Source organism: Pleurodeles waltl, chromosome 11 (assembly GCF_031143425.1).
Source record: "Pleurodeles waltl isolate 20211129_DDA chromosome 11, aPleWal1.hap1.20221129, whole genome shotgun sequence".
NCBI classification, from domain to species: Eukaryota; Metazoa; Chordata; class Amphibia; order Caudata; family Salamandridae; genus Pleurodeles; species Pleurodeles waltl.
Window position 1 is genome coordinate 712,222,913 of NC_090450.1, and position 20,896 is coordinate 712,243,808.

Below are 20,896 nucleotides of genomic sequence, written 5' to 3' on the forward strand. Positions count from 1 at the left end.
TTTGGAGAAAATTAGAGAACTTTTAGAAAAAAGCTCCATAAGTGGACGAACCCACGTCGTGAGTCAAGCCGGCTTACATAGACTGCGACCTGGCCTGACTTGCAGGTTCGTCCCGCTGAAAAGCTCCGGAGCCCCAGACTTCCAGGAATCCACCGGGGGCTAGTGGAAAGGCAATCCGACGAGGTTGACTCAAAATTGGCTTGCTTTGTAGGGTCGTCCGACGTCGGAGAGAAAAAGCTCCAAAAAAGTGACAAAGTCTGAATGTAAAAGGTTGACCGATTTTATTTGTTTTGGTGTCAAATTAAAGAAAAATATAATCATAACACACACCCTTTCCGAGACCATGATCCTTTGCCTCTCCACTGCAAGAAAGAGACCACTGTTTTACTCACTAGTGAAAGATGAGGAACCCCTTTGTTCACCATTCCATTCAACACCTTTCACCCACTTCTATCCATTTATTTCCTATACCACTTTTTTGTTAAGTAATTCCCTGTCAACCACTTTAATTTACAGCTATGTCACATCCCAAAAAATCCCCATTTTCTGAAGATGAGTTGAGAGTCAAGGTGGATGAAATCGTAAGAGGAGAGCCACAATTGTTTGGAGCACAGGTGAAACATACTCCTTTGAGTAGGATAATGGAAATGTGGCAAAGGAAAGTCAACAGTGTGAATGCAGTAGGCATCACCTTGTGCATAAACGAGGACATTCGGAAAAGATGGAATGACCTGAGGGGTAAGGTGCATTTCCTGGCCTCCAGACAACACATGGAGTCCCTGAAGACTGGTGGTGGTTCTCCCAGTGACACATTACAACTCTTTTTCTGGGAGGAGAAGAGTTAGGCCATCGTGCATCCTGAGGGCTTGAGAGGAATAACTGGGAGAGCGGAATCTTGTAAGTTACAATACAAAAACTGTTACAAATCTTCAATGGCCTGCATGCTCACATCTCACCGTTTGTCACTGTGTTATTCATCTAATTACCCAACATGCAATACTCAGAGTTGCCGAGATGTAATTTGTCAATGTGCATTGTCGTACAGAACATCACGTGTATCAATCCCCATCACAAGCCATATGTTGGAATAGGGTCTGTAGGTGATTCAATGCCAAAAGATCATCCCAGGATCCATGGTTTGTGTCTGCAGGTAAATGTATGGGCCAACCTAACCACAGTGTGGCAACAGATATGGAAGACTAAACGTTTGTCAAGGTTTGGGTAGAACAGAGTGACATGACTACAACTACCAGAAGGCCCTCTTTCTGTAGCACAGAGCAGCAGGCCTCTCATCATGTTTCCAAATGCACCTGTGCCATCTCTCAAAGTATGTATCCTCCCCTGGGAGTGTAGCATGTGTGTAGAGTGGGGAGTCAGCAAGTGACATGACTACAACTACCAGGAGGCCCTCTTTCTGTAACACAAACCAACAGGCCTTCTTGCACTTGTCCAAATACACCTGTGTATAATTTATATAATGATGTACCCTCTCCTGGGAGTTTAGTATGTGTGTAGGTTAGGGCATCAACAAGTGAGATGACTACAACTACCAGGAAGCCCTCTTTCTGTAATTCAAACCAATCAGCCAAATCTTGGGGGTCTATCATGAGTCCCAAGGTGTGCTGAGCCAGGTGCTAACAGAACTCCAAGAGATCAAGCACCTGTAGAGGGACATGAACCAACATATGGAGGCCCATAACACCACCAGGGATGCCCTAACGGGGGTGCTGAGGGACATCCATACAACACTCACTGAGCATGGCTTGACGCCCTGCCAAAGGACCAACCACCCTCAGAACCCCCGCCTCTGCAGCAGCTGCCTCCCCCTCACAAGCAGGGACATCCATGTAAGAACCCAGGAGGTGCAGATGGCAAGACATCCATCACTGCCAGCAAGAAACCTCATTTTAATGTCCTCCATTGTGTGTCACATATACACTCTGTGGCCTGATCCTGAAGCCCATTCCAATTCTGATAGGACTAGTACTCTGGACTTTAGACTTCCAATGGTGTGGCATCTACTCCTATGATTTCATTCACCTTGAATGATCCCTTCACTTTTCATTTATGATACTTTTTTGCTACAAGTTTGTTTACACCCCTAGCACTGTAATAAATTCACCAGTCACAAACTCATTGGCTGCTGTCTTAAATTTGACATTTAGCAATGTAGATATGTAAGAACATGTGAACTATACAATGACAAAAAAGAACTACTTGTGGAAGCAGGGGTATGTAGCATGTACAGTGCCCAGCTCAGGACTACAACAATTCCACACAAACGCATACATACAAGTGTCTTGTCAAAGAAGTAATTTTATTAAATTGTTCAGCTCATAGGATGTCAATATGTCTGAAACATAGCAAATCATATGTGCTGAAATCATATTGGCTAAATGATCAGATTTACTGGTACAGTCCTCCAGCCCATGGAAGGAAGGGATGTATCAGACATTGTCCTGTAGAATAGGCAAACATTAAATTGTTTGATGTCATCAGCTAGAGCCATATCGCCTACCTCACAAAAGGAATATAAAGCAAGACTCAGACCGATGGCAGTACAACAGTTTCTGATCACAGGATCATTACAATCCAGTGCTTCTGGTGGTTTGACAAACAAATGTCAGTGATGTGCCACAGGCACTTTGGCCTATAATGATAAAACACATCAACAGCTACATATAGTTCAGACAAAAAGAGTGTTTAGCCAATGTGAAGGGAAACTAACATGAATTCGGCCTAAGACCACATTTATTCTGATCACATGATGCATCAAGGCCACCACATGGCAAGAAACAAGTTCAGTGGAGTCTTCTAAACTTCCATCCTATCACTGTGCAAGCTGTCTTGGCACAGATCTTGTACACCCAAAGTCTGTGACCTACTTTCCCAGGAACAATCAATTTCCATTTCGTATGTCCGAACAGCATCACATATCTGCCAATGTCACCACTCAGAAATGTCCCAATGAAGATGTCATGGTGAAGGTACTTGAACAAACGCAAAATCAAGAAGAAGAGTTATGAAACCATACATAGGACACAATCCACACAGCAGATGTCTGGAGAATGCAGTCCATGCCTTATATCTCACACAAAGCAACATCTCCAAAATGTGACTGTATCAAATGCTTCCTCATCAGATACACTTTGCCAGTAGTTGCCAGAGCTACAGCTTCCAAAGTTTTTTCCAACAAATATACTCCTCACATGATCACAACAAGAGTTCACTGTACAAAGTCATGACATCTCATGGCTCCTTACACTCATGAGAAGAAACTGTTGATCAAACCTTGTCACAAGTCAGCTTCTTCCTCCTCACCACTATCATCTTAATTTGACATTTCAGGACTCTCACCTTGTGGCACTGCAGGCTACCCCTCCTCTGGGATGTAAGGTATGTTCCTTTGCAGGGTGATGTTTCAGAGCATGCACCACACCACAGTGATCTGACACACCTTCCCTGGTGAGTAGAGGAGAACTACCCCAGTCTTGTCCAGACAGTGAAATCTGGCCTTCAGGAGCTCAAAAGCCTGCTTAACTGGCCGCTGTGTTCCTCCATGGGCCTCATTGAAGCGGACTTCCCCTCGCATAGTTGGATTCCTCAGCAGTGTTATCAACCATGGACAGTTAGGATATGCTGAGTCTCCTGTTTTGTAATGAGACCTAAGTTCTACAATGAGTCACACACTTCCTGACTGTAGCACCTGACACTCCACAAACAAGATCACAACAGATGTAACTTACCCACAAGCCAGACTCTCTCTGGTTGCAGTTGTGACATCAGCTTGGGTGGTGCTGTTCCGCATAACAAAGAAATCATTGGCTGAACCTGGGAACCAGGCAGACATTTGAAATGTACAGATATGATAAGCAGACACCTTGCATGTTGATCAAAGGAAGTGCTTCCTATTGCGATAGACTTGTTCACTGGCATGTGGTGACACAAATGCAATATGGGTGCATTCAATGGCTCCCACCACATGTGGGAGGTGACCAAATCCATAGGAGTCAACCTTCACATTGGCTAATTCCTCACACCTGGGGAATGTAATATGGCTGTCAATGTGTTTTATCATTGCTGATAGCACGTCTTTTAAAACAGCACTGAAGACAGGTTGTGAAATACCACCAAATCTAGCCACTGTATATTGAAATGACCCTGTGGCCAGGAAATGTAATTCTGACGAGTCTCACAATGGGTGGTATACATGTCAAATTAGTGTTTTTTTTTAGGCATGAGACCTGGCTCCAACTCAAGACATAGATCTTGGATTGTTTGTCTATTGAGACGGAACTGCTTTGTCATGTCACGCTCTTCCAAGGTCTGAAGGTCTGGAAATGGATGTTAGACTGGAGGTTGTCGCATCCTCAGTTTCCCAGGGTACCTAATTGTGGAATCAAATGATTTGAAGCATTAGTCACTGTGTCCAGACCAACATATCCGATGAGTGACAACAAAGTCATGTGACAAAACATTACTGACAGAAAAAACATTACACCCATTACACATCAAAACAGTCTGCCACTCAACGTCCAGCTGTGATCCCCATGGTTGTCTGGACATGTGTCTACAACATTTGTGTGCACATAAGACACCTATCTGCTCCTCTTGTGCCCCTTGATATTGTAAAGTATGTTCTGACCACCAGAAATACCCTAACAGGCCGGTTACAGTGCACCGTGGTAATATGGCATCTGTGATCAGCAGCACTCTACACTGATGAATGTGTAGGTGAATGTACATATCAAGGAATGTTGACATATTTTGAGATGTTACTGCACATTTATACATGTTGTGACGCATTCCACAAAACTGTACTTTCAACCACCAAAATGTTAGATACCTGACCTCATTCATTGGATAGGTAGTAATAGTAAATTAAATGCACCTCCTAATTGTGTCCAACAGTAGAAAGGTAAGATAAAGATATTTGTGTAATCCTACCAATGGTGCTGAGTGGTTAAGTGCCTTACTACCCCAAGGCAAAAACATGTACCCAAGGATACCTGGCATACAAATATAAAAATACAACCACAGCACTCAATCCTTAGTCACATCACAGATAGTTATCATTAATTCTTGAGATCATGAACTTCTAAACCAGTTCTTCTTGAAAGTTGAATTCTTCTTTTATTGCAAATTTACAATATCATTTGTTCTGACATAGTCCTTCATCTTAATTTAATTCCTTAACAGCCAACACGTGTTTCATCACTAATGTGACTTTCTGAAGGCTGTAAAGTACAAGAATTAACATATACTTATATTCCATATATTTTGTGAAGAGTTAGAAAAAACACAAACTTATTATCATAATCCTATACAGATAGAGGGATGCCTGTACCATGTATATAAGAAGAATTGCAAATATTATTTATTAAAAAAAATGTTCTAACACCAGAAATGGTGAAGAAGGAATGAAAACACCCGAGTTGTGCTGTAAAATACCCAAAATATATAATAAAAGTAGCCCAGGAATCCAAAATGTGTCAACCACATGCTCCATAGAGTATTATTGTAGAGGTTTTGCTCAAATTCACCTGCTAGTACCATTTCAACCTACCATAAAATTGTAGTAAAATGCACCCATCTGTAATGTTGCTCATTCCAAATGGGAAAAACTGAAATGCAATGTACCCACTATTACATCACTCCCAATAACTTCTCTAGGATGTCTGAAAGGTGAATACATTTCAACAGCTTGTAGCTTGTCCTAGAGGACGTATCATGGTCCTGCTAAATTGCTACTACTAATACAAATACAGCTACAAGCTGTTGAAATGTATCCACTTTTCAAACATCCTGGAAACGTTATTGGGAGTGATTTTTGAGTATGAAAGACAGGTACCCATATTAAATTACGTATTCTTGGTCTTATTTCTTTGGCAACCACTTCCCTTTCTCCTCTCTTTGGTTGTGTCATATATCGATTTTGAGTTGTAGAGCGATCGTTGTAATACAACTACACCCTCAGGAAAGTCACACTAGTGACGAAACACCTGTTGGCTGTAAAGGAATTAAATTAGGATGAAGGACTGTCTCAGAACAAATTATATTGTGAATTTACAAAAAAAGAAAAATTCAATTTTTAAGAAGAACTGGTTTAGAAGTTCATGATCTCAAGAATGAATGATAACTATATGTGATGTGACTAAGGATTGAGTGCTGTGGTTGTATTTTTATATTCTCATTCATTGGACATTAGGAACCTTCCTCCGCCAGCGGAAGTCAATCGCGCAGTGGGTGGGCTCAACAACGGCAGTCACAGCCATAGGCCAACGTTGTTGACTGTGACAGTCAAGGGCCAATGGCTGTGGCGTCAATGGGATAACAGCGTACGTGGTGTACATGTATGTCGCATTTTGGAAAATAAATCACCTGCCTCCTGACACTGCTGCCATCAACACCTCCACCACGTCAGCCGCTGTGTATCGCCTCTGGGAGCAATCATGCCAGGCCCCTGCCTTCTCTCCAGAGGAGATGGAGAGGCTAGTGGATGAGGTTCTTCCCCTGTATGGCACGCTCTATGGCTCACCAGAGGCGCAGGTAACACCCTCATTGGCATATTTGGCTCTGTTCAACACAGCCATTTTGTTCCTCACAGGCTACAATGTGCCTCTGCACCCCAGGGAGTTATCTGGGTGCCTGTTGTCACAATCTGTGGTCCATACATAGGATGTACAGGTTATGGAGTATGGAGCCCTGTACTCTGTGTATTTCAAATGACAATTGTATTGTGTAGTGTGTAATAAGCCCTAGATCCTCCTTGTTTTGCCTTCATATGTCTATGCAAGTGAACTTTACAGGCAAACAATCATATATGTGATGATCTGATGAGGGTAAATGACACAGTAAATGTATTGGCATTCCAGCATGAGCTATGTAGGTATACTCTTTGAGTCAGTTGAGGATGTTGGTAGCAATGTGTAAAGGTCTACTGATCACTCAGCCCAGGTCTGGCTTGGCAAACTGTGGAAAGACAACAACGTAAATCTCATGGAGCCCTTCAGAGTGTCACACAACCCTAAACTCTCATATAGAATGGCCACAGGATGTACTGTCATGCATGGCAGTGGTGGAATTGTGAAGGTCATGTAAGGTCTTAAGCTCGGACTGCCTAGGGCAAGGCCTGTTAAAGCCTTTTCACAGAATGGGACATAGCCCAGACTGGTGCACAGAAATCGTCGCCATGCAACTGAGACACTGGGCCCACTCACTGTAGAACTTCAGATCCTTGGATGTGGCCAAACTGAGTCTTCCTCAGCAAGATTTCGCCTGAAAGCTTTTACACTGACTAGGTTAGGAAGGTGGATTGAGGTAACCACCTGACCTTGTACTCATTTTAATTGACTCTTATTGTCAATGTGTGATAATGAATTATGACAGGCCCTTTACTTCCACAGGTCTGTTGACACCTTTCCATAAGTCATGTTTGTACAGTTCAGGCCTACTGCACAAGTGACAAACACACAGTGCAGATAGTTGGTTAATTCAGGGGAAATCATGACATGTGCATCACTAATTTTGTAACATGCAACCAATCCCATCAAACATACCTTGCTATGCTGGATGTTGTGAGTGCGTCTGACCTCATTTGGTTTCTATCTTTAATTTATAAGGGGACACGTTAGAGGTTTGATGGACCTTTTGACTGCGCTTAAAGTAAATCCCACCATAGGATTCAATTTCAATAACAATCAATAACAATATCAATCAATAGTATCAATAATCTTTTGGAGTCAGGTATTCCACACACCATGACCCCTTTGGCCATGAATAACCACACCTTTATGTAAAAGTTAGAATGTTTATTTCCCTATATTAACAATGCTAATATCATGTAACTTAGTCTCAAAAACAGATGATATACATACAGAAACAACACTGGTTGACTAAATCTTCTAAAGAATCTCAATTTAACCAAAGCATAAATCACAATGCATTGTAGAGTTACAGTAGAAATCAATAGCAAGAATAACTGTGCAATAGAAATAGCATACACTTAGATTCAGCAAAGAAACTACATCATCTGTTGTTAATAATTAGCAAACATCTTCTGTGGGTCTCCTAGCTAACCTTCTGATTAGAATAGCATGTTTGGGCTTCATGCAAAAAAATGTAGTCAACACAAATTTGGAAAAACATCTAGCTATGGCTCTATCAAAATTAGCAGTTGGTACCTAGAAACATAAGACAAATTACATCAAACAATAACATTTGACTAATACCTCTCCTCGGTATGGATCAGCAAGCTGCGACTGTCTTCGTCAGTTGGACATCAGTTCGGTCAGCATCCTATCAAGAAAGGAATGGTTCAGAACAGGGGACTCTAACCTATCTGAACCATGTGTAAAGCATAGTCTAAGGATCGGCATTCAGCATCAAAAGTCTAAGCAATAACGTTAAAGATAGAATTCTCTAAGTAAAGGAAATCAAGGCGAGTACACCTCAGCGGTGGAGAAGGAAAACGTGAATAAGCCTCTCTCCTCTTGGTGCAGTCAGGCTAAGTTGAAACCATCTAAAACTCTTCCCACATTGCTATTGGTCAAAGAATCGTACATTTACATTTAGTCCAGTAAAAGTAGAATTTCAAATCTAAGATATAACTAAACTGTCTTTCACATGTGGATGATTGGCTCCTCTTCTGTTCCCATCAGGTAACAATTTTGTATCTCTCTGTCATTCAGTGAGAGCATCCATTGTTAGCTCCTGGGAACATCGCTTTCTCACACACTAAAATTAACATTGTAACAATAGCTAATACAGCATATTCTAGCAAGCAGTTCTCAAGAGAACTTTAAACATCTGCTAGCGTTTGGTCAACTCAGTGAAACAATGCAAGTATTTATTTCTCTAAACAGCCACTTTATGTGAATTATTTAAACACTGCAACTTAACATGAGGCTGTGCGACGAGGCCCAAGCCCTCGTTAACTTAAGGCCTACAATTAATACAGCACATACATAATAAGTAATCATTAATATAACAGACTACTACATTAATCTAAACATGAGCACATCCATTCATTTTAATAGGCAATTAATAAGGACACTTTGTGATTACTGACGGTCACTCAAATAGGCACATTTTCCAAGTTGTGCATTATTTTCTATATTAATTCATTTTCTATGCAGATTTAACATTCAGAATACATGAATGTTTGTTAGTAACAATTCAGTGTTCAGAATGTCATCTCTGTTGGAGTGCCACATATTGTAACAGGTGTCTCCTGTGATACCATTACATACCACACAAACCCACTCAGAAGTGGTATGGATTCCATTAGGTAGACAAGATGTCTGCACATCTACAGAGAAGAAGCTTTCAGTGACACCCATGCCAGCCCTTTCATTGTCCCCTAAGTCTTAGAGTATAGTCGGTTACATGGTAGTTGCCTGTATGAACCGTAAACTGCAAATCATTGTGCCCTGATGTTAAGGTGTCTGTACAATCATGCAGAAGTATTTTACTGTTCAGAAAGTCACAATGGTGTGTTGTGTGTCATTGTGGCTCACATCACAGTACAGGTTGCTTGGGCCTGGGCTACATGATGTGAGTAGGCCTGCTTAGTCAGAGTAGACCATGACCAGGGTTGTGGATAGTCAGCACATGACTCCAAAAGTGTGCATTTGTGTCCCTGTACATATCACCATGTGTGCTTTACAAATCTAGTGTGTTGCCAATTACAAAATGCCTGTGCTAGGTGTTTCCAATATGTGTATTAAACAACCAGTCAATCATTAAAACAATTAAATAGTGACTTTTTAATTTATCTTTTGCATCCATTCAGTCAACGCCCATCAGAAGCAAGGGATTTGGAGAGCTATCACCCCGAAAGGTTCAGGCCCTGGAGGTCCATCACTGGCAGAGCGTACACTGTCGGAAAAGTTAGGAAGCCCTTAGACGCTGAGCCCAGAAGTTTGGGAGGTCTAGCTGGGGCTATCATCACAACGTGGCTGTGGTGCACGCTGGACCCTTACCCCCTTGATGACCTGCATACTGGCAGTGGCCTACCCTGAGCTTGTGGGCATTTGAGGGGAACACAGCAGCTACAAAAGGGTGAGTCCTGGAAAGATTCTTGTCTGTTACAGTGCCAGGCTGATGTGTCAGAGGCAGACATCTTCCCATAAATATTGGAGATAGCCCATGTGTGATACACAACATGAGCTTATGTTTGTGTAGGTATGCTGGTTGGTGCATGGTGATGTGCCTTGCCTATTGTATGAGTGACCAGGGAAATAACAGAGTACAGTCCAGTACCAATATACTCTCTTGGGAAGACACATGGTTGAGTACCGAAGCCAGTCATCTCGTGTTGTTTCATGATGTGAGTGTCATTTGTACACAACAGTCCCCTTTGTCTTCAGTGTGTCACGCCCAACATAAAACAACATGAGGTAATAGATCATTGTACTCAGCCATGTGTCTGCTCAACTGAGCATATTGGCATCTGTAGCCAAAAGGCCACTTGTTTTCAGTGTGTCAAGAGTGCTGGTGCCTCATTACTGTCTCTCATGTGATGGTGGCCATCATACATATGACATGGCATACATTGTCCTTTGTGTGCAGACAGTGAGCAATACGTTCCCTTGGTAAGTAGTAAATGTACTGTTACTGATTTGGGTGACATCCCTGTTGGCAACAGTATTTCTCCCACATGTTAGCATGAGTACCTTGCACATTTGTAGTATTGCTTTCACTACTGTTTCATACATATTCTACCTGCCTTCATGGGATGATGTCTGATTCCATCACATATGTATGCATGCCAAAATCTCTTTGGAAATATTTGTGTATAATGGGTATACATTTCATGTGGTACCACAGATAGGAGTGTGCCAACATTGTTGGGTCACACGTACCCTAAGCAGTTACTCCATGTCATTTCTCATGAACAATTGCAGGTGCAATGTTGGATATGTCAGGCAGACCTACAGTACTTACGCACAGTATGTATTTCCATGCCATCAATGTGGAGTCATTTGGCTACATGCTTGGCACATGTAGGAAATGTTGGAATAATATGTGAGTGTGTACGCTCCATAATCCAATGGAATCTGTGTTTGCATGCTAAAAAGGTACAGTGATGTGCCTTCCCATTGAGAATCACGTTAAGGGCCCTCTTCAGATGATGCAGATTCCTTGAGCCACAACATAATTCAATGGACTATTGGCTTTTAGCTATGCAATGTTAAAAGGGTATTCTCAGCAGTATGAAGCGAGTCAGGTGATTTCCCTAGTCTTAGCTGATTCATTGTCTGTTGATATTTCTGTACAAATCTCGCAGACATTTTGACCAGATTGTCTCGATTGTACATATCAGTACAAGATGTCCCATCTAGCAAAGCAACATTAGTACAGCTTCCATGAGACTATCCAGACAATGCACATATTGTCAAGTAACCATTGGTGAGGTTTTAGTGTGACATGGGTGTGTCAATGTCACCTTCTTCCTGCTACTGTACTTCCTACTGCAACATAGCCGGATTATTTGCAAAACAGTTCCTCATGATGTGGTATTGTGTATTCATACATATGCTGATTGCCGGACCTTCTGTTGAATTAGTGAGAAGAAAGTTGGCATTGCCATAATAATCAATGTCAGCAGGTTAGTGAGGGGTGCTACAAGAGCCAAACCATTCAAGGTGACAAGGTGTCCAGCTTCATCTGTGGGTACTGTGAATGGACAACTTCACTCATGCAATTTAAGTTGTATGTGAATCTGATTTTCCTGTGTGCAAATGTTTGCAGTTCATGTAGCATGCATGTATATGGTGTAGCAAATGTTGGAGGCACTTTGGAGGACCTCGAGGCTGGGGACTAACATACATTTTGGTAATGTTTTGTGATTAAAGCTGTTGTTCAAGTGTGCTGAGGCACATGGAATGACCCTATTTGTATTTGTGTTTTCAGCATAATCAAAGGCAAGCAGAGAAGACAGGGCCACCATCAGTGGGGAGGCAGTAGGCCAAGGTACCTCCAGTCACAAGACAACAGACAGAGAGGGACAGAGTGGCTGAGAGGGTGAGGGGAGTGCCATGGAGAACACCAGCTTCATATCATCATCTTCAGAGCCGACCTCCAGTGGACACTCCCTAGTGGTACCCCTGCTGCCCTGAGTGGGGAGGCTATTGACCTCTTGAAGATCAGCTCTGTGGGTCAGACTGCCATTCGGAATGCCATCCATGTACCAACAGATAGTTGCATACCTGGAAGGCATTCATCGTGCTATATCTGCCTTATAGAGATCTTTTCAGGCTCTGGCCTCCTCCCTCACTCCCCCTCACCACCTCCTTGTTCTTCATCCAATTTCCCTTTTCCCATACCTATCCAAAACACACTCAACACAGACGCATGCACACACCTCAGCAGCCAGAAGGAATGTCCATAAATACAAACATCACAAAACACATAAGCATGCAAGCACTCAATAGTCACTCACCCCACTCACAACCACCACTACATCCCACTTCCACCACCACATGACACCATACCCTAAGACACCACCCCAACATACACTGACACAGTCACAACTCCCACCATACCCCCAGATACCACCTCAACACCCAAAGACCCAGCCACCACTCACCCCATTCCTCCAGACACCACCTCAACACACACCCACCACATCTGCTAAACCCCTATACACCACCCCAACACACAGAGAAATACCTACCTTACCCATCACATCCACATCCGAGAAATGAAAACACCCACACTCACACATGCAACAGACACCAACAAAACACAAACATACTTCAGACACAAACACAACAGCACCAGAACCAGCACCAGCAACACACAAAGCCACAGCAGACACAAGTACTTCCTCAACCTCACAACCCCTAATCCCTCCTGTACACCCACCCCATTTTCCAAAGGAAAGTTTCCTGTCTGGCCTTGCCCTTAACCCTGTGAAATCCCCTCCCTCCCAAACCCAAAAGGACCCCACCGACAACCCCAACCATCCCTTCCACATCTAAGTCCTCCCTGGTGACACCTCCCCCCCCCCCCCCCCAACCTGGACCCAGCAAAACCCCGCCCACACCCAAGAAGAAATGCACCCCTCCCAAAGTAAAGCCCACCCCTCCCAAAACCAAACCCACTGATTCCCACACCGGACCCCACCCTACCCAAGGGTTATCAATGAGGTGCCTGGACTGCCCATTAGATGCTCCTTCCTATGAAGGTTTTTGTGGCATTGATTAGTGAGGCAAGTTTTGCAGCAGCAGTGTGCTTTGCTCATGTTGTCATGGACTACCTATTGCCCTTTACTCAATGTTTTCATGGACTACCCATTGGCCTTTACTCAATGTGTGGAGTTTTCTCAATAAAGTTAATTTGGTTGTTATGCTAAACATTGGTCTTGTCATTACTTTTCTAACGTTTTGATATTCATGTATAATTTATGTTGTATGAGTACAGTTGTGTTTGTTTAACCCTGGTGGATGATCCATTTGATGTAGTGGTGAAGATATGACTTTGGAACCAGTGCAGGATTCATCTAGGGCATGGGGAGATGTTGGATGGATGGGTGTGTGGGATGTAATCCAATTGGGGTGCAGTTGCAATGGATGTTGTTGTATATGGTAAGTAGTTAATCTTGGCTTGGCCATCGTCTACATCTGTTGGGTTTCATTTCTTCCCCCTGATGTAGCTTGGACATTTGTATCATGCGTGCAGGCTTGAGGTTTTTTTGTCCACTCATAGAGGGTGTTCAATTGTGCTACCTTCCTATACAATTGAATAGACATGTGTCCATTTTTATGTGCGTACCTTACACCTACTTTATCTAACTGTGTGACCCATGACGTTACTGTTGCATTTGCTGTCTAGATTTGCACTTACACATTTGCCACATGGACCTGACATTTGGTAATGCTAGTTGTTGTCCCTGATATTCATCAGGATACAGTTCTTGTGCAAAGAGTGGTTTGAAGGCATGTGTGAAGTGGAATTTTTCCCAGGGCAGCAGCCTTACTGGGGTCCCCATGTTGCTATTGTGCAAGGATTGTTTACATTGTGTGCTTTGGATGTTTATTGCACAAATTATTCTGCATCCCATTTACCTTACATTCTTTTGCATTGTGGGTGATGTGTGAGTCCCTTACAAGGATGTTGCAGAGGAGGTGTGTTTGGGTTCAGTGACACATCCATACAGATGTATATGTTATGACATGACAGACCATGGCATGAGAACAATGTGAGGGTGTCACTTCAATTTATAAATGTGAGAATGATGAGGATCTGCTGTTGTGTGACACAATGTTATGAGCACATTACTATCCTTGTGACTGGGATGTGAACACATTGAAAGTTTTGTAATGTGTGGCAGTGCAATGTCAGTGACCTAGCCAAAGGTGGCACTGTGATTGTGACCTACATTTCGTACGGATCCGAACCGATGTACAGACAATCTTTTGGACCATGCTGCACAGCCCACACACCAGGTCAATGGTGGCCCATCGAGTTGCTGTGGAGTGTGAGGGAACAGGTAGGTGTTTGGCTTACTGTTGGTTGCGGCCACGACGCCAGTGATTTTGTTCACCATCAAGAAGTACAGGCAGAGGCAGGACATGTAGCTCATGATGGTAATGTATGTGTAAAGCTGCCTACAGGTGAGTTTCGGGCTTAAATACCCCCGTTTGTGTCAGATCAAACGTGGTGGTTGGCCAGCCATGGTCACGTTAGCAGTACGCAACATCGTGATTGGGATGGCGGGTGCACGGGTCATCTACCCTCCGATAGCTGCATTAGGCTATCTCTCCAATATGGCAGTCAGGATTTGCTGGGAGTGTGGGGGGAACCGCAATGGTCTTTCGTCTATGTAACCCCATGTATTGTAATACGGCAGTCAGACTGCCATCATTGCGGCGGTCGAACCACCAACTCCATGGCAGTCTCCGGACCACCAAAATCGTAATCAAGACTTAAGACACTGACCTTTTAAAAAAGAGTAAAGAACTTTAGTTTGGTTTCCTAATGATGTTATGCTTGGACAGGTCAATGCTTATACATATCTTGGTCTTCACTTTGCAGATAATCTGCCATTGAACAATCATTTTGCAGCATTAAAAACGTCTTTACTTTCTACAACTAATGTTGTCAAAAGATTTGGCACTTATTACAGAGCCCTCCCAGTAGAACCTTTAAAAACCCATCATAGGGAAATTAATCCCTATTTTCCTTTATGGGCAAAATTATTGGTCTTAGAGCCAAGAATAAACTGGAAAATCTTGAAAGCCAGTAATTAAAAAAACTATTTGGTATTTTCTGAAACTCAGTGACACAAGAACATAAGCTGAGCATGTGTTCCCCGGAGTTGTAGAGCACTCATGTGCAATTTGGTTCCTATGCTCCTTAATAAAGTATATGGATAGAGAAAAACTCTCAGTTGCCTTCTTGAGGAACATACCACATTTGTTCAGATGCCTTCTCATTTCACTTTTAAATTTTGTTGTCAATTCTCACCAAGGAGTTAACATTTTTCAATTAGACAGTACACTTTCAATGGCTGAAATAAGTAGAACGGAAGGACTGTAGACTGAAACAAAATTAATTACAGAATATAACTGTCTTCAAAGGCGTTTGTGACACACTTTTATAAAGGAATAGGAGACAAAATAATCTTTCCAATAGTTATCTCAAATCTCTGATAAATATATAAATATATCCGGAATCAAATGCTATGGATCATATTAGGAATTGTTCCGGTTTGGAGAAGAGCAGGTTTTACAGGGAAAATTGTTATGAGTAATGAGTGTTGAATATGTAAAATGGAAGTTAAATATATTACACTCTAACTTCTCCTGGATTGTCTGCTTTTTTGCAAAAGAGGAAAAAACTCTTACTGCCTATTTTCGGAAGTACTGAATAACCAATCGGACCAAAGCACACGTTATTTTATTTAAAATGAAAACAAACATCAGAATTGCCTTGGCAAGATACATAAAGCTAATCCAAAAAGAGAACCTTTACTGCTTAATGATTGAGTTTTTCAAGTTAACTGTATTCTAACTTGCATTGAGCACTGTGTATATTTATTTGTTACGGTTTTAAGGTATAAGAAGTTCTTTCGGTTGATCTAATCACTGACACACACACACATATATATATATATATATATATATATATGTATATATAAATATATATATATATATATGTATATATATATAAACTCATTTTGTTCTTTATAAATTTTTCGTTTATACATACGGGTTGATGATACTACTAAAGCAGTCGCTAGGTCAGATTTAAAAATGTTGATCACTCCTAGATTAAGTAATTTGAATGCTAACTCTACTAGTTTCTCATACCCCATGGAAAAAAATATACTCTCCTATTAAATCATGTATTTATGTGCTTGGATAATTATTATTAAGAGCAACTGCTCTCCCAATTGGTTTATCTTTATGGGTGGGTGGAATATTCCATACCACCCACGGAACTGGGGGGATTTTGGTGAACCCCCCAAAACTCTTGTAATGCAGAGTTCTGGCGAAAGTCCACTAATCGCAGTGTGAAGGAATTGTTTTCACATGCGCCTCCAGAAAGTTATGTTTCCCAGCATGAGATCTGGCATCCCCTAACACGATTTCCAGTTGCTAGGAGGACATTAACAGAGATTTTTCTAATGCGGGTGGTCACATCTATTTGCGGTCAGAAAGCTGCCACTCCAGTAGAAAATTTGCTTGAGGCAGCAAAATCAATGTGAGTAGCTGTGCCCTCTGATGCACTGTGAGGTGCTGTTCAAGCAGATTTTTCAGTGCGGAATAAGCTACCGGCGCTAAATCACAGCGTCAGCAGTGCGATGTGCTTATTGCCACCCATAATTGGAACTTCATGGACTCTCGCAGAGTTTCTATGTAACTCCTTGGACTTCAGTGGAGTCAAATTCTGTGAGTTCTGCCCACACCTTTTTATCTTTTCCAAATCCAAATCTAAATCTAAACCCACTTAATACTCAATTGCTCTTTGATGGAATAAAACATAAAGAACATCAAAGACAACTTGGATTGCATCAACAGTACTGGCAGGTTCAGCTCAGTTCAGTTAAAGCTTTCAACTACAAATCCCCATGCTGCATCCTGTGCTGAAAATATGTCCCACTGCTTATCGGAAATTGACATTATGGCACTTTAGAAATTCCAAAGCAATTACATGAAATAATGCAAAGAAGTGAACGTGGATGGCCCAGTCTTTTAATTGGTGCAGAAGTCCAAAGGGAGAATGAACCAGTCAGAAAACTCAAAACCCCTTCCCATCGTCTGCAACTAAAGATTTGTAGGCTTTGCAGGGGTGTGGTTTCAGGACTGTATAATACTGTTTACTTTAATTCGCTTATGTATGATTGTAGTTACTTTAAAATCCTTCTTAACAATGCTAGTCTTTTGTATGTGTGTAGAAATAAGTCTCCAAATGTACTTCAAATGTTGGAGGTGTCATCAAGTGCAAATCATTGTTCGCAAATTTTTTAAGCTGCAGCATATCTCTTGAGGAGTACTGGAATACCATCTTTAGTACGTTAGAAATTAGTGCATACCAATTTTACATAGATACAGTATTCAGTACCCTCCATAACTTTGCCAATATTAGAATGCATTGGAAGAGGTAAATGACAACCTCCCTCGAAATAGCAAAAATCCGTACTCTGTAAAAATTGATTCCTGCATTGGTATCCTTTTATGGAGGATAGATAAGGGAAATCATGCTAACTATCAAGCATGCAATCGTGTGAAATCAGTATGTAGAATCCAGACAATTAGAATGTCTTGGACATGACACAGGACCTGAGACATGCAGGTTTTTATTAAAGTGCTCTGCAGAGAATGCCAAACCTATTATGCTCCCAGATAGTTGTGCTACTGTTACCTCGTTGTGATTACACCAGGATTCATTACATAGCAGTTTCTACATTGGGGATCATTCCATCCTAGGATAATTCTTCATGCCTTTACATTGGTAGTCTTTTACATCAATGGAAAGTCAATAAACTAATTTGGCAAATGTATCTAAAACACTCATATATGTATAATATATATATATATATATATATATATATATATATATATATATATATATATATATACACATATATATATATATATATTAAGGCTAATTTAAATAATTTTTATTTAGAAAATATATTGATACATATATAGGATATATTATATATAGTCGCTAGGTAGTTATAGATAGACCATATTTCCATCTAAATTTTTCATCAATGGAAAGTCGATAAATTAATTTGTCAAATGTATCTAAAACACTCATATATGTCTAATAAATACACACACATATATATATATATATATATATATATATATATATATATATATATATACATATATATATATCTTAAGGTTAATTTAAATAATGTTTATTTAGAAAATATATTGATACATATATAGGATATATTTTGTATATATATATATATACATACACACACACACACACACTCACATGTATATATATATATATATATAGTCGCTAGGTAGTTATAGTTAGACCATATTTCCATAGAAATTTTTCTTTGACTTGCCTATATCTTTGCCACCGTTTGCCGAATCTTCACGAAATTTTCCAAAAGAAAAGTTTTCCAGTGATTCTTGTTGCGCACAGAAAGTTTCAGGTGTTCTGTCATGTGGGGGCTGAGAAAAAGAGGGGTGGGGTCACAAAATTTGAGTTTCCCATGTAATTCCTATAGGACCTTCAGACACAGCCACAGCCCGAACCGCTGGATGGGGTGTCATCACATTTGGCAGAAAGCTAGCTTTTGGTTCAAAGATTAAGCTTTCATTTATTTGGTGGAAATCCATTCAGTTGTTTTTGAGATATTAAACGAAGTCCAAATTTGTATATTTCTGGCCACAATGACATAGCAAATAATGACGAGCTCGTGCAGGGAAATGTACAGCTCTGATTGGCTGCAAACACTTTAAACCAGGAAGTGATGGCAGACATTTTGGGGCTCAACTTCAGTTGAGGACAACTAAAAAAATTTACAAAACAAAAGAAAAGGGGACAGGGTAGAGACACCCTGACCCTTAGCTCTGGGGTTGGGGTCTCAAAGGGCCCCCCTCCCGGGGTAGAAAGGATTTTTTCTACATTTTTACCACGATTTGTGGTGGATTTGGTGAAAAAAAAAATAAAGCGCAGGCTCCCGCATTTCATAGTCCTGAATCCCCCAGGTAGGCATTTTTCATTGGAATGCTGTGGACCGCTACTTCCCTGGGGCTTTCATTATATGTAACTGGGGGGGGGGGTTTCCCAGTCCCCCGCAGCACAGGAGACTGCCACCTTCCTGAGGCACAAATGTAATTGAACTACGTGGGCCGAGTGGCTCCCCTGCAGCCCAGGGGACTGCCACCTCTATGGGTCCGTAATGAAATTAAATGCAGGGGTGCTGACTGCCCCCCCGCACCTCCAGGGACCACTACCTCCCCAGGGCATTTGTTTACATATATGGGGGGAAGGCCCCCCCAGGTGCCATCAACTCCCTGGGGCATACAAGACATCTGTGTGTTGGGAACCACGCAGCCCCCGCACCCCTATGGATCACCACCTTCCCAGGACTACAATAAAAAAAAGGGAAGGGGGTCTGTTTTGGACACCCCGCAGACCCAATGACCACAGCCTCCCTGGGGTTCTTTCTGTTGGAGGGGGCCCCCTCATGGAGCCACTGATGGCCCTGGGGACAGCCTCCCCCCAGGGTCGGCTCATGCTATGTCCCACTCCAGGGTCATAGCTGTTTGTTTTTGTTTGGTGGGAGCTGACCACTCCCACCAAGCAAAAGCAAACAAAGTGCAATTTCTGACAGCAAAATCTGTCAAACAGGTCTTGATGCCAGAAAGCAGAGTTTCCATTTGTCTTCCTGCACCCCGAAATGTGTGCAGGGAAGACAGCTGAAAACATTGCTTCAGCAAACAGGGAGCTGCCATTGAAAGCACCTCCCTGTTTACTGGAGCAATGCTGACCCCTGCAGGACGTGGGAGGCTGGCTGGGACAGGGGGGAGGCCTTGAGGGCAAAAAAAAAAAAAATCATATGGCCTAATGGTTAGGGTCTCGGACACACCCTGAAAGTTGAGGGTTCTGCTCCAGGCATGTCTGTGATTATTTACCTCCTTTAATTTCTTTTAAACTTTAAAGGTTTAAGGCTCATACTGAAGTGTGATGTCACTCTTTTCAATTGACAAATACATTTTTCTTTTCAATTTGTCGAGAAATATCTAATTCTGAGTATATCATCCTTCAAAGCCCAAAAAACTCTCTATCTCTCTCACTCTCTTTATGTCTCTCTCTCTTTAATCTCTTTCTCCCACTCACAGACCCACTCAGACTCTAACACACCCACTCACAAACCCACTGACACCCTCATGCACCCACTCACAGGCCTGCCCAGACACTGATGCACCCAAACAGACACTAATGCACGCATTTTCACACCCAGACAGAGACTCTCACAGCCACGCTCACCCCTAGATACACTCTGTTACACCTATTTTCACAACCAGAGAGACAGACTGCGGCGAACTCCCGCCGTGCACAGCCAAAGGACGGTGTGCAGAATAGGGTTGGGTAGTTAGGGGGGTTGGCTACAGGGTCTGGCTGCAGACCAGCCCTTGCAAACAACCTCTACCGTGCAAGGGCAAAGGCCGTGCACAGGGCAAGGTTCTGTGCTTAAAGAGGCTGGCCTCTGGGCTTGGCTGCAGGCCAGGCCCTGTGGCAAACCGTCACCGTGCACGGCCAAAGGCTGTGTGCAGCAGTTTTTGGATTAACGTATAGCGATTAAAATTACTATACGTTAAAAAAACATACCAATTTACTGAAAAAACACAGGAACGTTATAGTTGGGATGAATTTTAAAAAACATAGAAATTCAATAAAAAAACAA

General features: G+C 42.0%; 1 long non-coding RNA gene across 1 annotated transcript in view; it reads right to left on the reverse strand.

Annotated features, from left to right (window-relative positions):
* Positions 1–307: 307 nt before the first annotated feature.
* The window catches only part of LOC138266041 (uncharacterized), a 108,566-nt gene continuing 87,977 nt past the window's right edge, over positions 308–20,896 (reverse strand). The window contains exons 2-3 of the long non-coding RNA XR_011199450.1: positions 8,232–8,298; positions 308–4,387 (exon numbers count right to left, since the gene is read on the reverse strand). This is a non-coding gene — a long non-coding RNA (uncharacterized lncRNA). The remainder of the gene's footprint in view (positions 4,388–8,231; positions 8,299–20,896) is intronic.